Below are 15,240 nucleotides of genomic sequence, written 5' to 3'. Positions count from 1 at the left end.
GTAATGATGAAATAGTTAAATAATGAAGTGTCACCTGGAATGAAGTGTCCATTTGGAAGCTTTGGGGCAAATGGCCACTGGCATTGAAGAGCAAAGGGTGTGAGGGATTTGAAGACTGCAGAGTCAGCTGGTTGCTTTTATATGTGATAGAGAGTTTAAAGAAAAATAATGGCAAGCTTCCAAGTCTTAAAATATTAGCTCAAGTCATTGTTAGAGAGTCAGGGATCCTGGAGCCTCGAGGCTGAGATAACACAGATCAATCTCAAAGTTTTATCTTGCAGGTAGTAGAATTGTAGCTTCAGATAAAATTTATAGCCTCAGAAGATTCCCAGTTGTGATAGTGTTAGCATGAGATAGTGTCCTTTCCAGGTGGGTGTGTGGTGTGGTTTTGGGAGTTGTTCCTAGAAATAAAGCCTAGCCCACGCTCCTGGAACCTTTTCAGTGATTCTGTGAGCTTCCTATAAATATTTTTTTCATAATAAATACATTCTGGCATAAGGTAGGTGGAGTGGACTCTTGTTTGCAACTAAAAACTATGATTGATACTCTAATTTTCCAACCTGTTTGGGTCTAAAGAAAATGAGGATCTGGTTAGCAATAGAGGATGGGCTTTAGCAAAAATAGCTACTTAAATTATTATCTGTGATTATCTGGATTAAAGTGTCTATTGAATTTTAGTATTCAGCGGTCTAAGACACTGCTATACACAACCATTAAAATGGATATGAGGGATTCAGGGACTATGGGGTGAGCTGGCTATTTCTGACTATGATGGAGAGGTGAGAGGAAGAAAATTATTTAGTCAAGGTTTTAAATTGTTTTAGGAACAGAGTGCTATGGAGGGACATGACTGTCTTAAAATAAACTCCGGGAACTAAGAATTCTTAAAAATGCCTTTGATTTGTATTTTTAGAAAGATTAAACAAGAATAGGAAAGAGAATAAAAAAAGAATGAAAAAGGAACCATTAGAGAATAAGGTAGAATTTTAAGGAATTAAATGATATTAGCCCAAACAAAAATTCAACAGAAGAATTAAACATAAACTATTAACAATCTTTAAGAAAGGAGAACCAAAAAGAGTTTCAGGATTAATCCAGGAGGTCCAACATCCAAATAACAGGAGTTTCAGAATGAAAGAAAAGGAAAAAAAAAACATAGTGAAGGACATTACCCAAGAAAATAATATAAAAGAATTTCCCAGAGCTGAAAGACCCGTTTCCAGATTAACCATACCTACTGAGCACACCACAGTAAAATTCTGGAACATGTGGAATAAAAAGAGATTATTTTTCTTATTTCTTTATATTTTTCTGTACCTTACAATATTTTTGTAAGTAACATGCATTATTTTAACAATAAAAAGTTAAAATAAAGGCTGTTAATTGATAATCAGGAAATAATGCCAAATTATAATCCCAGCTTAATTTTGACAATAGCCAACATTTTTTCAAGTTAATACAATGAAGAAAAGATGAGCAAATTGAGTACAAGATTAAAGAGACGTGCTTCAATCAACATATAAACAAACACGATGAATAGAAAACATAAAATAAATGTAAAATAAGTGGCAGAAATAAACACAATCACGTCACTTTAAATGTAAATGGGTTAAATTTGTTCAGACAAATTTAAGACAGAAAATACAACTGAAAACAAAATGACAAAGGCTGAAAAAGAGACATACCATATGTGTTGGTTTGACATTGTTGTGTACCCTAGAAAATCCGTGTCCTTTAATCTTGATTCAATATCGCAGGGTGGTAACTCTTTTGATTAGATTCTCCATGGAGATGTGATGCTCCCAGTTGTGGGTGTGACCTTTTGATTAGATTATTGCCACAAAGATGCAGTGTCCAATTATGGGTGTGGCCTCTTGGTTAGATGGAGATGTGACTCAACCTATTCAAGGTCGGTCTTGATTAGTTTACTGGAGTTCTTTAAAAGGGGAAACATTTTGCAGAAGCCTCAGAGGCAGACGCAGACACAGGCATTTGGAAATGCAGAACAGTTGCTTCAGAGCTGACAGAGGCATGGATGGTTGGAGATGCTCGAAGTGCTGACAGTGAGATGCCTAGACACGAGTAGAGCCCAACAGATGTTGCCATGTGTCTTCCCATGAGATGCTAAGTAATCCAGAACCCAGAGCTATGTCCCGGAGGAGCTACGTGACGGCCCATAGATGCTTAGAGAGGAAATCACAGGGAACAAAGGCTGAAAGCAGCGGAGCCAGGAGCAAGGGACCAACTGTAGCTAGACATATACCTTCCTAGCTGATGGAAGTGTTCTAGATGGCATTGGCCTTTCTTGAGTGAAGGTAACCTCTTGTAGATGCCTTAATTTGGATATTTTCAGTACCTTAGAAATGTCAACTTATAACTTATTAAATTCCCTTTTAAAAAGCCATCCTGTTTCTGGTATATTGCTTTCCTGCAGTATTTGCAAACTAATGCACCAGACAAACACTAACAACACCAGAAAGTTGGTATGACAAAAGCAGAATCAGGTGAAATAAAACTCAACCACAGAAATATTAAACAAGGAAGAGGGGGAGATTTTATATTGATATGTTTACTCCTTCAAAACATATAATGATAATAGCCCATATTTATCAAGTCCTTATTACATTCCAGGCACTATGATATTACTTACATACAGGCATTATATTATCAAATCCTTAGCATAACCTTGTCAGGTTGGTACTACTATTGTAGTATCAGTTGAGGAAACTGAGACAAAGAGATGTTAGGTAGGTCATAGGTTGGCTAATAAGTACCAAAATCTAGTACTCTTAACCATCTTGCTATGCAACTAATACTATACCATTGAAATATATAAAGCAAAATCTGCTGGGTGTACTCCGACATTTTCTTTTCTTTTCTTTGTTTTTGCATGGGTAGGCACCAGAAATCGAACCCCAGTCTCCGGCATGGTAGGCAAGAACTCTGCCTGCCTAGCAACTGTGGTCCGTCCTCCTACATTTTCTTTTGATATTATAAGGTTCTTTTAAAAAATATTTGGGTCTTTAATTCAACTGGAATTTATTTTTGTGGATGATCTAAAACAAGAATCTAACATAACTTAATCTTTTAGCCCATTGTCCCAACAGCTTCCTTTCCCCATTGATTTGAAATATCTCCTGATACATACTGGGTTCCCATATACACCTGAGTTTGCTTCTGAGCTGTTTTGTTTCTCTACTCTATATGTCTATTCCTTTAACAATAGCACACATATTTCCTTGATTTCTTATCCATAACACATTTTTCACTGTTCCCAAGCATGCATTTCTCCCATGCCTCTGTGTTTTATTCACAGTATATCCCTTGTAAACAGGACCTTTTGAGGATGCTATTTTTTAAACGTTTTATTGTGAAATATAACATATATACAAAAAAGCAGTACACTCGAAGTACATTTTAACAAGTAGTTATAGAACAGATTTCAAAGTTTGATATGGGTTACAGTTCCACAATTTTAGTTTCTTCCTTCTAGCTGCTCCAAGACATTGGAAGCTAAAAGAAATATCAATATAATGATTCAGCAGTCATACTCATTTGTTAAGTTCAACCTCATCTGTTATAACTCCTCCCTTTCCTTTGATCCTTTGACCAATCTTTAGGGATATTTGGGCTACACCCATTTTAACTTTTTCATGCCAAAAAGAGGTGTCAACAATATAGGATGGGGGGATGGAATTAGTTGATATTCTTAGAGAGGCAGGCCCCTCTGGGTTTCAGGACTTATCTGGCCTAGGAACCATCTGGATGTTGTAAGTTTCAGGAAAGTAAACTTAGTACATTAAAATTTTGTAGAGTCTCAAATAAAGCCCTGGGTGTTCTTTAGGGTTAACAGGAATGATGCTGGCGGGAGTTTGGGAAACTCATGGCAATTAGCAATATCTGGCTGAAGCTTGCATAAGAGTAGCCTCCAGAATAGTCTCTCGACTCTATTTAAACTCTCCTAGCCACTGACACCTTATTTTGTTGCAGTTCTTTCTCTCTTTTGATCAGGAAAGTGTCGCTGATTCCATGGTGCCAGGCCCAGGTTCATTCCTGACAGTCATGTCCCACATTGCCAGGGAGACTTTCACCTCTGGGTTTCATGTCCCACGCAGGGGGAGAGAAATGGTTTTCCTTGCAGAGTTGGGCAGAGAGCGAGCGAGAGAACGAGAGAGACAACATCTGAGCAAAACAAAGGTTTTCTGGAAGTAATTCTGAGGCACAATTCTAACTAGGCTTAGGTTCTCTGCTCCAGAAATAAGTTTCATGAAAGCAGCTTCAAGACCAAGTGCTCAGCCTTTTAACTCGGGAGTCCCTAATGTTTGAGAGAGTACTGGGGTTTCCGAGGTGGGAAAGTCTAATAGTTCCATATTTTTTCTCTAGCTCCTCAAGGGACATTGCCAATACCTTTTAAATTTTCTTGCATGGGCAGGCACTGGGAAACAAACCTGGGTCTCCGGCATGGCAGCAGGTGAGAACTCTGCCTGCTGAGCCACTGTGGCCTACCAATACTTTCTAGTTATCCGCCCAAAGTACCCTGGGATGTATACAGGTATTACATTAAGCTATACATAATTACAAGGCCTTGTTTCCATTCTGGGATATATGTGTTTGGGTTGTTTAAATGAGCTATCCAGACAGGTTGATTTAGAGTGTGTGTACCAGAAAATTTAGGTTTTGGACAAAATAAGCCTCTCTGCCTTTGGTCTCATACACAAGGCAAAGCTCTATAATACATATACTATCATCCCTTACCCTGTATTCTGATTTACCTTAGTCCCAACCAGATCTGCTTCATTCTTATCTCTAACTGAAGTCTGATCTCTTTTTTGTTTTTTTTTTTTAAACAATCGTTGTACGTACAAATGCTTTCAGAGCTACAGAACTCCTACTCTCAGTCTTTGGTGTCACACTGGTAGCCACAGTTCCTGGAAAATACCAGCTGATACACATCTAGCACAGCATCTCAGAATCTAGTAATATACTTACAACTCCAGACTAAATGTGACTGCTGTAAGGGCTTACAGTCTAGGATCCAAATTTCTTATAAGCATTTTCTAAAAGAGACCACACAATATTTGTTCTTTTACTTCTGGCTTATTTTGCACCACATAATGCCCCCAAAGGTCATTTACTTCATTGCCTGCCTCACGACTTCATTCCTTTCTGTAACTGCACAACATTCCGTCATATGTATATCTCTCTGTTCATCTTTCTGCTTCTCAGTCGATATGCCCTTTGGCCACATCCATCCATTGGTCATCATGGATAATGCCCCAACTACACAATCCATTTTTACAGTGTCCTCACTTAGTTGTACAATGAAGATGTTATTTCAGTTAAGGTGTGGCCCAATTGAATGAAGTTGGACCTTAACCTATTTCTCGAGGCTTTCACGAAATCAAAGCCATGGGGAGGAAAGAAGTCAGAAGTCAGCGGAATGTGGGAGAGATCGAAGGACCCGCCATATGCACTGCCACATGAAAGAAGAGCCAAGGCCCAAGGATCTCCCAGAGCCAGCTCCCGAACACCTTAGTCTTCCAGAACTACGGGCTTGCTGAAGACAGGATATTGAACTTCTCTTAGCTTCAAAACCTAAAGCCAGTAAGTTCCTATTAAGCCAACCCATTTTGTAGTTTTTGGGATTGCAGCCTGGAAAATAAGGAATCCCCCTTGCTCCCCCCCCCCCCAAAAAAAAATCTTAAGTCGGGGTATACTTTTGTAAAGGATTGGCTTAAGCATAGAGAGAGGTGGAGGGGGTTGGGAGAAATAAAATAACGTGGATCTTGAGTTGTAAGCAAGGCCCCGCCCCTAGCCCCGCCCTACCGGGCAAGGCTCCGCTCCCGCTACGTCCATCAGCACAGGCCCAGCCCCCACGGCCAAGGATCTGCACTTAGCTCCAACCTCCAGCCCTAGTCCAACCCCACCCCAGGGCCTGAGCTCATTACCCCAGGGAGAGGAACTAGAATTTCTCTCCCGACGACGGATAAATAAGAAGCCGACCTTCTGGCCAACACCGCTTCAGACGCTTCGGCGCTCCAAGACCGGAGCCCCGACCACTTCCGCTCCCGGCAGTCCCGAGAGCGGAAGCGGAAATGCTGGGCGGCGCTGCGACGGGAGCGGCTGTGCGGGGCTGCGGCGCACGCTGCGGTGGGAGTGTCTCCGGCTTGTCTGCAAGTGCCGCAGGGCCCCTCCGAGGGCCGGGAGGGCTCGGCGGGCGCGGGAAGGGGCTGGAGAACCAGGGATCGCCACCCGGGCCGAGGTGCTTCCTCTCGTCGGTAGTCCCGGGGCTGGGCTCTCACAGCTCGCGCCTCGCAGGACGGTGGCCCCCACCTTACCTCGCCTTCGGATACCCCGCGCCCTGGCAGACAAGACTGTCATCCGCTCCTAAAAGAGATCACGGAAGTACAGCCAGGTCTGCCCATCGATCAGGTGAAACACCCAGTGGGTCACCCCAAGCGTCCTCGGGGGCTTAGAAGTCCAACCCCCCGCCCCCCCCCAAAAAGACATGCATCCTTTCAGCTCAAGCCTTATCAGTTGTCCCCATCGGTGGCTAATTGTACCTTCTTTATGCAAGATTACCTTTTTATTAGTACATCCACGTTTTATTTCATACGAGATTTAGTGTTACCTAGTTTTGCAACTAGAAAGTTAGGACTGAATTTATATGTGCAAACTGGTTTGAGTGGCTTGTCAACTGAGTTTAAAAAGTGGAATGTGCCCTCTATTAAGGGATGTATTTGAGGACTGACAACTTGTAGTTCCTTAGCTCTGACCTACTGACTTAGCTTAGCTTTTCTTTTTCTTTTCGTGTCTTTTCCTTTTCTTTTTTTTTTTCTCTTTTTTAAAGAGTGCTTTTAATTTGTGGATTTTACTGTGGTGGCTGTGGGCATTCTCCCCCTCCCCCCTCCCTCCACTTTTTTCTTTTTACTGTAGGTGAGGGCAAAAGCTGTTCTACTTGTGTATATATACTTACAAGTTTTACCACCAAGGAAAAGAACGTGAGGGACTCCCAGAAAAAGACGAGTGGGCTTATGTTAGCAGGGAAAATTGAAATTGAGTTGACTGTAAATGGGATGACTTCATGTAGAGGGTTTTCTTTTTTAATGGGGAAATGAAAAAATAAATTCTGGAGGAAATTAAGCATCAGATTTCAGTTTTATGAGTGAGGCATTTGTTTCCAAAATGCATACTTGCCCTGCTTTGCCTTTTTAGAATTAACACGGTTTCTCAAAGGTACCTGAAGTGTGATGTTGTGCCTTATGTTGTAAGGCATTTTAAATTGTTCTTACATTTATTTTTTGTGGTGTAATGTTTTGTGTATGTGCATGTGCATATAACTGTGTGCCTCAGGGTAGTTACATGAATTATTCCTGTAATAAAAATTTTTCCTGCAGTTTAGGGTCCCACAGCTTTTTTGAGTGATTTATGAATTGGCTGCATCCCCTTCAGAAAGAAGAGAGCTCGGCCTAGGGAGGGGAAAGGAGAGACTTACATGGAAGCATGTGAGGAAATTTTCTGATTGGCTGACTTTAAATTTCCAATTTTACATAGTAAGGTTTTACAAAGTGGGGAAGCAGATATATATTGATTAGTGTGGTATGCTTGGGCTCTCTGATAAGCTGTCTCTACTGAACTAGTTTTATCACTAGGTGTGGCTCATCAGCAACTCTGGACTGCGTGTTCCATTTTCTTGGAAGGTTAATTGGTTTTATCCTCTGAAATAGCCCTTCTCTGAAAGGAGTCTTCTCCCTGTAATGCCCAATGCAGGCAGCCACTTTATTTTATTTAACATGTGTGGGAGGTAGAATTGAGAGAATTTGGTGAGGTATTCCATCTGCCACATATATAGCATAGGGGTTGGCACAATGCCAGTTTCTAGAAATAAAGTTGTTTTGGAACACATTTGTTTACATGTCATCAATGGCTGCTTTGGTGCCATAACTTCAGAGTAAAGTGGTTGTGACAGAGACCATAGCAAAACCTAAAATAGTCACTACTTGGCTCTCTACAGAAAATTATTGCTGACTCCTGATGTATTTAGTATGCACCAAGCACTGTGCTAGTGGCTGGAGATGGAGTTCTGAAAGAGGTGGACACAGCACTGTATTCAAAGAGTTTCCGTGTTGGGGGGGAGAGAGTCAGAAAGGCCAAAACAAATGAATGTGAAATTACAACTTCGTAAAAGGCAGCAAAGGAAAGTAGAGTGTGTTACAGGTATTTTGAGTGAATATAAGAGGAGGAGAATCTTTTAATTGGGTGGGGGAGGTCAGGTAGAAATGACCTAGGGATGTGGTCCAGAAGGTGGCTTGGGGCCCAGTATGTTGCTTATTGAAATAGATCCCAAGTAGAGATTTTTGTTTTATTTTGTCTTTTGTTTTAAGTAACTGTATTACAGTTAGGTAGTATTGTGCTATCCATTTCTGAGTTTTTACAATCAGTCCTGTTGCACAATCTGTATCCCTTCAGCTCCAATTACCCAATATCTTACCCTGTTTTAATCTCTTAATGGTCTCTGTTATCAATGAAATTTTCCAAGTTATTCACTAGTGTTTCAGTGAGACCATACAGTATTTGTCCTTTTGTTTCTGGCTAATCTCACTCAGCATAATGTCCTTAAGGTCCATCCATGTTGTTACATACTTCATAACTTTATTCTGTTTTACGGCTGCATAATGTTTCATTGTATGTATATACCACAGTTTGTTTAGCCACTCGTCTGTTGATGGACATTTTGGCTGTTTCCATCTCTTTGTAATTGTAAATAATGCTGCTGTAAACATTAGTGTGCAAATGTCCGCTGTGCCCTTGCCCTCATGTCCTCCGAGTAGATACCTAACAATGGTATTGCCAGGTTGTATGGCAGTTCTATACTTAGCTTCCTGAGGAACCGCCAAATTGCCTTCCACAGCGGTTGTACCATTTGACATTCCCACCAACAGTGAATATGTGTGCCTCTTTCTCCACATCCTCTCCAGCACCGAGTAGAGATTTTTAATTTGTCTGGTCTGGCTGGAGGCTCACAAAAATGGAACTACCTGGGCCAAACTTCTGTTTTCACCTCTTCTTTTATTTCAATCTCTCTTTTATTGCAGGGAGAACACAGCCTGAGATTTCTAACCCCCTGGCACTGGCATCATGGTGAGTAGGTCAGAGGGAAGCAGGATGTTTGGGTGTCTTAGTTGGCCAGGGCTATTGAAACAAAGGACCATAGACTAGGTGACTTAAACAACAGAAATTTATTGTCTCACTTCTGGAGGTGAGATATCTGAAATCAAGGGCCATGCCTTTTAAAGGGGAGAATCTGCTCCATGCCTCTCCTGGCTTCTGGTCGGTGGCTAGCAGTCCATGGCGTTCCTTGCTTTGTGTTGGCATCACTCAGTCTTTGCCTCTGTTGCATTGCCGGCTCTCTGCATCCAAATTTCCTCTCCTTATAGGGACACTGGTGATGTTTGATTAGGGTCCATCCTACTCCATGTGGCCTCATCTTAATTAATCACATCTCCAAAGGTCCTGTTTACAGCTCTGTCCACATTCATGAGACTAGGGGTTAGGACTGGAACATAGCTTTGTGGAGACACAATTCAGTGTGGTCAGCCACATGGTCCCCCTCACAGTGACTCAACTCTGCCTTTGTGTGCCAACAAAACTTTATTTACAAGGGCTGGACTTGCTGACTCCTGTATAAAGAGAGCTCTCTGCTTAGATTTCCCCAGTGATAACTAGTCAGTATGTGTGCTGTGGGAAGGTCCTGGCTGAACCACAGCATGTGTGCTGCTTTAGGAATCATTACCTTCCAGAACGTGGCCGTGGGGCTCACTCAGGAATGGGCGTTGCTGGACGGTGCACGTCGGAACCTATGCAGACGTGTGATCCTGGAAAACTGCAGGACCCTAGCTTCCCAGGGTAAGCCTGGCATTGCTCCTCCTTTCCTCCACTCAGGTGCCAAGTGTTCTGGAAGTGCCTGCTGTGTCCCAGGAGCTTGGCGGGGCAGGGTGGGGGATGGGGTGGTGAAAAAGCCCCCACCGGCTTCCTGTCACGCTGACTGTCTTCTCTCCATAGTAAGAACTTGTGAGTGTCTCCTCTGAGCCTGACCTTGAGCTTCAGGGCTTAAAGAACCTTGGTCCCCTAGGGCAGAGAGGAGGGTGTCCGTGGTTTGGGTCCTTGTGAAAGAGCTTTACTGTCTTGTCTAGCAATTGGGTGGGATCATTTTGCAGCCCCCTTATCTTGCACTTGCTCATTCTCAGAATCCTGAATCCTGTGTTGGTGCTGGGTCTGGGAAAGGGTTTGTTGCCTTCTGCACTTCTTCTCCCCCTGCAATGTACACATCTTTCCCCATGAACAGGGACCCCACCATGCAAACCCACTCAGGTCTCCCAGTTGGGACCAAGATAAGAGCTCAAGGCAGCAGGAAGAGAGCTTGTCCACGCTGCAGGTGTAGGTGAGTGCCAGGCAGACAGTTGACCTTGCCCCTACCTGGTCAGGGGCAGCACGGCATTGGGAAATGTCAGGTAGAGAATGTTCTGTAATTCCCATTGTCTGAGGAAAGCAAAAGCTCTTTGGGTGAGATTTCTCAAGGTTCTTTAATTTCCCCTCTCTTTTTGCTTTCCAACTGTGTTCGCATACTTTCTTTCAGTCTTACAAAAAGATCTGTCCTACTTCTTCTATTTGCTTTTTTTTCTTGACTTACAAATCACATAGTATAAAATCTATCCTTAAAAGTGTACAATTCATTGGCAGTGTATTCACTAAGTTGTGCAGTTGTCACCATACTTAATTCCAGAACTTTATCCTCACCTCCAAAACAAACCCTATACCTGTTATTAGTCACTCCCTGCCACTCTCCCTCCCCCTCAAAAAACAGCACCAGTCTCTTTTCTATTTCCATAGATTTAACCATTTTGAATATTTCAGATAAATAGACCTATACAATAGGTGACTTTTTGTATCTGGCTTCTTTTACTCAGCATCACGTCTTCAAGGTTCATCCGTGTTGCAGCATTAATCAGAGTTTCATTCCTTTTCATGGCTGAATAATATTCCACTGAATGTACCGACCCACATTGTGTTTGTCTATTCATCTGTTGATGGACATTTGGGTTGTTTCCACTTTTGACTGTTATGAAAATTGCCACTATGAAGATTGATGAACCAGCTTATGTTTGACACCTCTTTTCAGTTATAAACCTAGTTTCAGTTATATGCCTAGGAGGCCTAGGAGTGGAATTGTCAGGTCATAAGGTAATTCTGTGTTTAAGTTTTTAAGGAACTGCCAAACTGTTTTCCAAACTGACCGTACTGTTTTACATTCCCACCAGTGGTATAAGAAGATTCTAATTTTTCCACATCCTTTCCGCTTGTTATTGCCCATTTCTTCTTTAAATTTAACAGTTGTTTTCCTGATAATCCTCTCTTTCATGGCAAGATCAGTCTCAATCCTCATAGAAGCTTGGATTAGGAAATTGCATCACAGTCCTCCCTCATTCCTCACTGCCGAATTCTGCACATGTGAGATTCCTTCAAGTCTGGCTTTACTCACTAATGCCTTCTTCCTTTTTAGTATCTTCCAAAGTTTAGGGTCAATTTATATATATTAAAAGTCTTTTTGTTGTAGTAACATACATACAAACTAACATTTCCCATTTTAACCAGTGTCAAAACAATTTTTTTAAAAATCTTAATTTTTTTGGTGGTGGTGGTGGGGGGAATTGTCAGTCTCATACCTCCATTTCTTTCTGAGACATATTAAATCTCTTTAATTCTTTTTAGGTTGGCAGTCTCAACTTAAGCCCAAAGAATCCATGCCTTTGCAGGGTATTTTCGAAGAAAGATCATCCATGGATATACAAAGGGTAAGACTGACAGGATTTACTCTTGATTCTCTATCATAGGAGAAGTTGAGTACGTGAGTTGTAAATATGACTCCAGGGAGACATATGAGCCCTTGCGTCTCTTCAAGGGGCAGCAGTGTGTGAGCAGAGCCGATGACTGATGGGTTTGGCCTAACCCTGTCAACTGCGCTGGGCTTCATTCTTCCCAGAGAGTTCCCACGAAATAAACATTTCCATAAATATGAGTCAGATGTACACTGAGTTGAAATATAATTTACTCGTAAGCAGTTCTCCGAGAAATGCTGTGTTGGCGAAACCCAATGATAGTTATGAGTGTGATAAAGCCTAAAGAACTCTTATCTGTCTAAACCCCACACGTTTCCGGAAATTCTGGAACCTCACTTCTGATGGGAAGAAGCAGCCCTGTGCCAGTCACAGGTGTGGGTCAGCTTTTCGTTATCGCTCAGCCCTTATCAAGAGCAAAATCATGATGGGAGAGGCTTCTGGAAAAACTTTAGCCTGGCTCTGCACAAGAAAACTCATACAAGAGAAGCCCACTTTGATTTTGAAAAAGGGTGGGGAAATTGTCAGGGAGCCCTCCCTCTTAGGAGACAAGTTGAGAACACACCCCGGGAAAAATCCCTTGAAAGTAATCGGTGTGGAAAAGCCTTCAGAGTTTGCTCATATGTCACCATGCACAAGAAGAGACACAGTGAACCCCTACCATCTCCTCTTCCCCTTTGACTCTGAGTACCCTCCTCCCCAAATGACAGGACTGTGCAAAGTTTGGGTTCTTATGCTTTTGAGAGTTGGCAAAAGGTAGATTTGGGGTTTGGTCAGGGGAGGCCCAGAACTCAGCCTGGCCCCGAGCTGGGCTGTCTGTCTGAGATCTAGTGAGATTGCTGGGTTGCCCCAGTCTGCACCCTTCTCTCCATGACATAGATCAGTCAGTAATAGAATGTCAGAGACCTCTACCCAGTGGATAGGGTGCAGTGGTCTGAATTATAGAAAGCCCTGCTCTGTTTTCCTTTGCTGGGAAAGCTTCTGGAGCACAGGGGAGGCTCAACCCTCCAAAGCCTGGTGTGGGTTGCAGAGAACGGTCCATGATAGACCCCAGGGCAACTGACACCCCTGCTTGCCCCCAGGTCCTCTTTCTGGGTGTATCACATGTCTTCCAGTAGCTGCTTGGGAAAGGGAATATGAGAAACACATTCTCTGAGACCCTGATTGCAGGAGCCTCTTTTGACCTGTTATTTGCAGTCACCCTGTTAGTTATTTGCAGTCACCCTTCATAGGGCATTCTATGTATTGTAACATTCTAGGCTTATTGATGGAAGAATGAACAGTAAGTGCAGTTAATGCCTGTTGATGGAGAAATGAAAAGTAAGTGAAGGATGAAGGTGTCTCTAGCTCTGTCCCCACATCTTCAGCTACAGATGGATTTAATGAGCCGGGAAGGCCTATGAGCCCATGAGGGCCGGGAGTTTCCTCCGGTTTCTGTCCATTCTTTCCTCTTGGTATGGGTCCCAGCTTCTTCCACAGAACTCCAAGCCCAGCCCGGCAGTCCCCTCAGTCATACCAATGATATGGGAGAGGAGGATGCTTCTGCCCAGTCAGTCCCAGGAAAGGGGGAGTGGGCATAGGAGGCCCACTGGTGGACTTGTGCTTCGAGAAGTCAGGCAGCTCATCCCTAAAGACAGGCTATAAATAGGAGCGCCTGGATTTGGTGCTAGGAGTTGAATCCAGGTCTAACTCCAGAGACCACACTGTTTCTCACCAGATTTTACTGCCTATCTGGAAAACTATGTAGATAAATGAAGACCACCCAAGTGGAAATCAAGCAAAGGCTGTTTATTCAGAGCTTGCCGTGGCAAAGAAGTCACCCACCATCACTTGTGTTTGGCAGAGACTCCGAGGCAGACAGGAGGTGAAGCTGCTGGAAAGTATTGTTGGCGTGAATGCCGGAAGGGGTGGCGAGGCACAGGAAGCAGGGCGACATAACTAATAGGGCGTCCGTGTGATTGTTGGTCCTGGGGGTGCTTCTTCCATTAGTCCTAAACTGGAAGCCAGGGCAACAGTCAGGGAAGCTGTCAGTTATTGATCAAGTCCTAGACATTTTGGATTGATGTTTCAAAATTATTGTGGTTTGGCTTCCTGGGTTGGCTGTAGATGTGTCCATCTTCCCAGACATTTCCAGGGGGACCACAACTAAGTGTGGTTGGTGGTGCTGACCCTTCAGCCGCCCTCCTGACCCAGGCCTGGCCTCATCGGGACTTGTGCAGTTTTTACTCTGAGGTCTTTTGGCCATCCTGCAATGAGGGAAAGGGTCTGGGGCCAGGGACAGATGCAGACCTTGCACTTCACCCTCTGTGATCAGCAAGGCCAGGGAGGGGCCAGTGGGGAGAGGGCAGGGAACTTTCCCCCAAGGGCGGAGAGTAGAGACCCCAGCTTTATGCCCCAAGGCCATTCTGGGGTACCTCTTCTCCCTCACACCCAGTCCTCCAGCTCTGGCCTTTCTCAGCCTCTGCCAGATCCCCTCTGCCAACACCTTGCTCAGCACCATTCAGTGCTCAGATATTTGTGGAACAGATCAGAGATCAGTAGCTAGCTCCACACAAGTCAGAAACATTCTTCTGTGTCAAAATCATAGTGATGAAAGCTTGTGATCAGAAAATAAAGGTGTCTTAGTATCCTGGGGCCACTGTAGAAAGTACACAAACTGGGTGGCTTCAGGCACAGAAATCAATGTTTCACCATTCTGGAGGACAGAATTCAAATTCAAGCCATTGGCAGGATATGCCCTTTGAAGCTGTAGGGGAAGAGACTTTCTGGCCTCTTGATGCTTCTGTCTGGTGGTCCCCATCCTCCCTGCAAGTGTTTGATGGCTTCTAGATGCAGCACTCCAGTCCCTGCCTCTGGTTTCTTTGGTCATACAAATGACTTATTCATTTATTTATATACCACCTCATTCCACAGTAATTTCAGGCAATCTCTGTCCTCATATCTCTTCCCTGACCTCTCCCCATGTCTGCAAAGACATCAATCCTTGGATTAAGGACCTGCCCTACTCCAGAGTAGTATGACCTCATGTTAACTAATTCCCTCTGCCAAGATCCCATTTCCAAATAAGGTCACTGGGAGTTAGGGCTTCAGCATATCTTTTTAGGAGACTGTTCAACAAAGGCCTTTTTCTACAAAAAAAGGGCTTTTAGCATCTCAGGGGCTCACGGCCTCACTTCAGCCAGTTGCCTCATGACCTGAAAGGGATCAGGTCCATCTCTGCATCTCCAGAGTGACCAGTCCGTGGAGACCCTTGTCAGAGCCTGGCCTCTGCCTGGGGAAGGGTGGAGGGAGTGTGCATCACTAGGCCTTGGAACTGTGGGAGTGCATACCCTCACTTCTGAGCACA

At 43.5% G+C, this 15,240-nt stretch overlaps 1 long non-coding RNA gene across 1 annotated transcript; it reads left to right on the top strand.

Moving 5' to 3' along the window:
• The first annotated feature begins 9,794 nt into the window (after positions 1 to 9,794).
• On the top strand, positions 9,795 to 12,195 carry LOC143662134 (uncharacterized). Its single transcript, XR_013165166.1, has 3 exons — positions 9,795 to 9,906; positions 10,346 to 10,441; positions 11,770 to 12,195. It is a non-coding gene; the product is annotated as an uncharacterized LOC143662134 (long non-coding RNA).
• Positions 12,196 to 15,240: the final 3,045 nt, after the last annotated feature.

This window comes from Tamandua tetradactyla, chromosome 2, assembly GCF_023851605.1.
Source record: "Tamandua tetradactyla isolate mTamTet1 chromosome 2, mTamTet1.pri, whole genome shotgun sequence".
Classification (NCBI taxonomy): domain Eukaryota; kingdom Metazoa; phylum Chordata; class Mammalia; order Pilosa; family Myrmecophagidae; genus Tamandua; species Tamandua tetradactyla.
Note: the sequence above shows the minus strand (reverse complement) of the source record. Positions and strands in the feature narration are given on the sequence as shown.